The sequence below is a fragment of the Labrus mixtus genome, chromosome 18 (assembly GCF_963584025.1).
Source record: "Labrus mixtus chromosome 18, fLabMix1.1, whole genome shotgun sequence".
NCBI lineage: Eukaryota > Metazoa > Chordata > Actinopteri > Labriformes > Labridae > Labrus > Labrus mixtus.
Genome location: NC_083629.1, coordinates 12,551,956 through 12,558,547, shown reverse-complemented (window position 1 = coordinate 12,558,547; position 6,592 = coordinate 12,551,956). Strand labels below are relative to the sequence as shown.

General features: G+C 42.2%; 1 long non-coding RNA gene across 2 annotated transcripts; it reads left to right on the top strand.

Moving 5' to 3' along the window:
- Window positions 1-2,201: 2,201 nt before the first annotated feature.
- Window positions 2,202-5,815, top strand: LOC132993429 (uncharacterized). Of its 2 annotated transcripts, XR_009676468.1 has the most exons (6): window positions 2,202-2,322; window positions 2,486-2,539; window positions 2,673-2,792; window positions 3,408-3,607; window positions 3,739-3,807; window positions 5,622-5,815. It is a non-coding gene; the product is annotated as an uncharacterized LOC132993429 (long non-coding RNA). The 2 variants fall into 2 exon arrangements; XR_009676467.1 differs by having other exon boundaries at window positions 2,202-2,792.
- Window positions 5,816-6,592: the final 777 nt, after the last annotated feature.

Sequence of the window (6,592 nt, the reverse complement as noted above, 5' to 3'; positions counted from 1 at the left end):
TATTTCAGGAAAACTATTTTCAATCTGTTTCAATCTGTGGTTTCATGCTGGACGTCAGCAAGTCCTTATCTGGTACAAATTGTTTGTTTGAATCTAACTCTCTCTGTGATGATCCTGACTATGCTGACAGAGTTCATTTCCCTCCTTTGACTGTGTGTCTTCCTGTGTACGACGACTGGACGACGACTGGGCTGAGGCAGTGGAGCGTGAGCCGGCCTCCACAGCTTAATTGGAGTCATGTTCTCCGGAGCCCAGAGCTGCTGCTCTCCCTGCATCTGCCTCTCTGCTGCCGAGCCCGTGGTGGGAGCAGGCAGGGTAGGGCACGGGTACCATGCATGCAGGGAGATGATCTGTTAACCCTGATCCTCTCCCTCTGGGTCCCCCCACTGTGACACATGGCACCCTGGTGACAAGGTCACTCCACTGTTGTGTCACCACGGGGGGAGCTGGCCCTATTATCAGGAGAAAATATTTTCTTATGAAAGAATCTAAAGGAGGATCTGATGTCCAATCACATTTCACAAAAGACAAGGTTTTTTATGCCCAGAAGCTTTCAGTTTTAAGTTTTCAAGGGTAAGAATGCAATTAAAAAGGGTCACGAGACACCATGAGCCAAATCCAAATATATTGATATAAAGAAATATCTAAATGGATCATTTGATCATTATGTTTACTCGGGTTTGTGTGTCTTTAGAGAAAACATGCAGGCGAACCTAAAACACATCATCATACCAGCTCCCTACAGGCCAAACCTGAAGCCCAAACTTGACTATGTTAGACTTTATTTTTCAAATCATTCAATGTTCTCGTTTCTCTTTTATTGTGAAATATTAAAGGAGCAACACTTAACTCTGACACGTAGTGTTTACAATTGGTACTGTGAACAAATATCAAAACATTGGAGATCGCTGCAACACCTGTTGGTTTGTTTATCTGGCAAACGGAGGGGTGTCCAAAACGGACATGTGGCTGTAAAACTGCCTACCTTTACTGGTCAAAACAAAGAACTTCAACATAGCATGTTTCCTTAAAGCCTGATGATATAGTAAGGTCACTTTATGATTGAATTTGGTAGATAGCTTACATATTGCTCCTTTAAGATAACTGTTTTTAAGATCTATGCTACATAAAAATGCACGTTAAAATATTTAAATAATTTCATAAAAGTCTATCTTATATTGCATCTACTGAGTTTTCTATACACCTGTCCCAAGGAAGCAACTCATTACGAAACATCATTTTTGATTATGTGTGGGGTTCAGGAAATAGCGTCCCTGATACACTTTAAATAATACCTTTTAAATAATGAGTCATTATTCTCTCAAATGTTTATTAGACAGTCAATGCACCAGGTATTTTAAACAAGAAGCTTAAAAGCTCTCAGAGCTGTAATTTTTCACTTTAAGTCTCATTTGTTTAGGTAACCATTTATTATTCACTGTTTAGAGGGGAAATTAAAGAAATCAGTTAAATGAGGTACACCATGCATGCACAGGCAATGCACTGTCAGCATTTATCAATCTCACTCTCCCCCACAGTGTGAGAAAGTGAAACTAAGGAAAGTCATTTTGTGCCCAATGAAAGTTTTCCTTTGGAAATTGTGCCTTCCATTAAGAATCAAATTAAGTGCTGGACCAGTAAGTCCACCCCCCTCTAAAACTCTCTCTCACTCTCACATTAACACACACACACACACACACACACACACACACACACACACACACACACACACACACACACACACACACACACACACTTCTAATTCATGATTTATTATACTCTCGATGTGTTGGGAGTATTGGTGTGCTGTTACGGAGAGCTGGTTTATGCACTTGACGCTGGGTAAAGTGTGTGTGTGTGTATGTGACAGAGTTTTCAGCCATCATTCATCGCTGTGGGTCAGGCCTCACATGTGACAGCAGGTGACCAGTGTCAGACAGGGAAGGTCACCGGCCAGTAGTTTGCTCTCTCTCTCCCAGTTTGCAGAGCTTAAAAAATCCAGCAGACAACCAGGCAAAAATCAGACTCTATAAACCAGATTATCTGCTTCTCACGCTGTCATGGTACCACTCTGAGGTGTGGGTCATGATGAGATATCCACTGGCAAAACATGCAAGCTCACTGCTGGATGCCTGATATGCTTTTTTTCTGCCCCTTTCTCACTATTTCACTTTCTTTTTTGTCCTTTGTCTCTCGAACTCAAACCGCCTTTCTTCCTGGCTCGTCTGGCTGCACGGACCACGATGACAGTGAAGTCTTCAGGCAGTGTGTTTGAACATCCATTAGCCTGGCTACTCTCTCTGGGAGTCCTGGAACTTGAAGGTACTACCTTATTTGTCTAATGCATGATGCAGATTTGACATTCCCCTGCGTGTGTGCTCGTGCATGTGTGTTTGTGTGGACCTTTTTTCTCGTGTTCACAGGCCAATTAGTTAAAAAGATAAAAAAAATGGGCTGCCCCTTTAATGTCTCTTTATCGCCTTAGGGGTGTATTTTCCTTGATTTCACAGGAGTTACATAAAGCCTTCCCTCGTAAGTGGTAAGCATATTTTAATTTCTTAATGTAGATACAAGAACCGATGCAAACCATGCAAATGTTGTGATGCTTTGAGCACAAGTTTCCAATTGTCAGTTTTCCTTAATACCATTGCGTTTTGTCTTTATTATTTAAGGAGGATAAAAATCTGCTTGGGGAAGATTAGCAATGAAGTTTGACGTGGGAAACCTTTGTACCGGCCCCTCCATTGTGGGAAAAGGGCACTGATAGGAAGGCAGATAGAGCTGATCAATAGGTAGTGCAGTTTTCTCCCCAGGCCTTCTTTCATATCTCCCTCTTGTTTGTGTTTTGAAGGGGTCGGGGGGTAGGGTCTGGTAAAGTGGTGGCGTGGGCGGGCTTCTGCCCCTTTATCAATCAGGATTTTAATTACACAAGTCTAGGGCGACAGCTAGATTAGAAACCAATCGACGCTATCGGCCACAAAATCTAATTACTGTTTATTGACAGATAAGGGCAGGCCCCCTTCACTTTTTTCCAAATAAGATAAACCTCCCCCCTCATACACAATGAAGAGCAGCTCATACTGTCCATGAAAGACTCTATGATAAGTAAACCCTCCACCAGAGAATTCCTCTATGCTTATGGGGAGACGTTAGCTCTATGGACTTCTCTGTTATGGACGACAGAGGATCAGTGTGCGAGAGCAGTGTACACCTCTCCTTCAAACTCTCTGACAGAAGAAACGCTTTGCTCATAGTATTTATTTCTAATTCTGGGAGTTTTTAGATGTTTTTTCTGACTTTTAACTGTGTGTTTCACAACTCCTGCTTTTGTAAGTGACTCATTAATCAATGGGGTTTTAATGATGAGTAATGAGTGGCCTTTAACCTTGTTGTACATACATTCACAGGTGAAGCGTACCGTCTCTGTGCACACACATCTTCCCAGAGGACAGTTCATCCCCATGAAAGTCCTCCTCTCTCTGAGCCAGAATCTGCCCCCGAACACCCTCCACACCCTCCTCACCCTCGTCCTCACACGTACCAGCCGTTTTACAGCCTCCGTCACCACGCAATGCACTTTGCCTCTAAAGCCGAGAATCTGCCTCAGGTAAATATGGAGTAAATGATTGGATTATTGTTCTTTCATTTGGCTGTGTAGTAATGGCTGGATTATAAACATTGCAGAGTATAGATTTCCTGTCAGATCCTATGAATCAGACATCCTTATCTCATTTCCAGACTGCCGCTCCAGCGAGCGCTGCCATCTCCCAGCCAGGGAGTCAGGGAGAGTGTGGGGAAGCCATAGACGTGTGCGCACACACACACACACACACACACACACACACACACACACACACACACACACACACACACACACACACACACACACACACACACACACACACATATATAACCATAAACAGACATAAAAATAAACATGCAGACAACAGGACAAAGCACACACAGTCTCTCAAACACACATATATGGTTCAGAGGGAGAGAGAGAGAGAGAGAGAGAGAGTCATAGAGACTGTTGTCACCCAGCACAGCACAGGCACTCCAAAGTCCATTCAAAGATTTCAAAAACCACTTAGGTCCCCTGTCCATATTTGTTAAGCAAGTAAATCTAAGGGCTACGGTGCTCTGAATTCAAAGAGAGCGAAGAGACGGCCACGTAGAGAGCATGAGGGAGAGGGGGAAAGGGAGAAAGATGTCTCCTAAATGAAATTTAGGGGAGGCTGGGATGGAGAGAGGCTGACAGCAGGTAGAGGGAGAGAGGCTTCAGACCCTCTGATTTGGTTTGAAACACACAAAGAGAAATGTTTGGCTTTGAATTATGCAGCATTTCTGACCAGGTCTGGAGATTGATGCCTGATTCATCTGATGCTTTGACATTATATCAGTGCTTGTTTCTTGTATGTTTCATGTCTTTCTTGCTCAGTCTGCCTCTTCACTGAATTTCTCTTCACTGGATTACAAACATTGTAATTGGGTTAAAGAGCCACATGGAGCAGTTACGGCTGCACACGCTTTGGTTGGAATCCATCAAACCCACCACAGAACTATGGAAAGTCAACAAAAAAAAAGACACTAAACTGGTACTACTAAATGCCAGAGTAAATGTATACCTCCATTTATGTAATTCTGAAGTTAAAAACAAACAGAAATGTGGATCAGTGGGTGTACAGCAGCAGACAGGAGAGAATGTAAGAGACATTTGCTATTATCTGCCCGAGTTATGTTGGCTTTTCAGGTAAGCAAAAGAAAACATTATATTGCATTTTGTCAGAATACTCGTTCATTTATTTGAGTTTTGAAATCAGTATATGTCATTGGCTGTAATATTGTGTTGACAAATACAAGTAAGTGCACTTACTTTTGAATATTAGCATGTAAACAGGCATTCATTCAGATTAGTCTCAAGATGTGATGCAGCTAATTGACATTAAAATGTAAGAAAGTCGTGAAAAGTATGTCAATGCTACATTATTGTCATTCCTGTGTTGCCTGTCTCAGTAAACTGAATCCTAACCCCGAAAACAAGCTAAGAACCTTTAAACAAGTTGAGCTAGTAGAAGCAATTTACCTCAAAGCCCGCCATCAGCTTTTAGTTTTTGTTTTAAGGATCTTTACTTTATATGAAGAGCTAAGCCATTTAACAGTTGATAAAAAACACTTGCTGACCTTACTTTTCTTTTACAAGGCTGCCCTAGTAAAGACTCTTCAGCTGGTCCCTCTAGAACATTACGCTCCCAGCATGCACGCCTGCCTGTGATACCTACTGTCTCTAAATGTACTATGGGAGGTAGAGCCTTCTGTTATCAGGCCCCACTCTTTTGGAATCCTCTACCAGTCAGGGTCAGGGAGGCAGACACCCTCTGTACTTTTAACTAGGTTTAAAACTTTTCTTTGTGACAAAGCTTATAGTAAGAGCTGGTTCAGGTATGGACCAGCTGTTAGTTATGCTGCTGTAGGCTTAGACTGCGGGAGACCTGGCACACTGAACTGCTCTCTCTCTCTTTATTTGAGTTCATTTATATCATGTTACTGCATGTCACTAACTTTGAATCTTCACATATTATTTAAGCCATGACAAGTTCCTGTGCTTCCTTGTCTCGTAGGTTCCTAAGGTGTGGATAGTCCGCTGCTGTGGACCCCCTGCCTTCAACTGCTACAACTATTAATATCAGCTGTACATCTATTATAATTATTTCAGAGCTGCTCAACTTGAAATGCTATAATTTACATTATCAGACCTCCCCATTTCACCTTGTGGATGGCTGTTCAACATGAGTCTTTTCTGCTCGAGGTTTCTGCCTGTTTAAAGGCACTTTTCCTGGCCACTGTTTTTTTGCTAAGTGTTGCTTAGTGCTGTGCTCATGGTGGATTCATGTTGGGTCTTTGTAATTAATAGTAGAAAGAGTAATGTCTAGACCTGCTCTTATTGTAGATTGAGATAACATTTGTTATGAATGGGTGTTATACAATTAAAGATTGATTGATTACACTTTCTGCATCACACTGTTGTTTGCTGTCCTCACATTATAATTTTCTCTAAAGCTGTTCTTCCTGTTCTGAAAAAAAGGTTTTGAGGTGTTGTCTTTATTCCCTATGAGGAGGGGGGTTTATTAGTTTATAAATTACATATCATTCGGCTTCAGATGAAACAAATACTCTACAACTTCATTAAATGGGGGTGGTAGAAACTCAGTCTAGGGACTTGGGTTGGGAACTGGAGGGTCGCCAGTTCACGTTCGGGTGAGGACCAAAGTATGGAAGTTGGTCTGGTAGCTGGAGAGGTGCCAGTTCACTTCTCGAGTACTGCCTAGGTGCCCTGAGCAAGGCATGGAACCCCCAAACAGCTCAGGGGCGTCCACGTGTGCAGCCCCCTCACTCTGACATCTCTCCATTAATGCATCGTCACATGTTTGTGCATGTCTGTATTTCGGGCCTATGTATGTAAATAGTAAACCCAAATTTCCCCTTGCGGATAAATAAGGTCAAAAAAATTGGAAAAAAACCCCCACTTCTATTCATCTGCAATGATAGTTCTTATTAGCAATGTCTCAATGTAATTAAAGCTACATTTCAT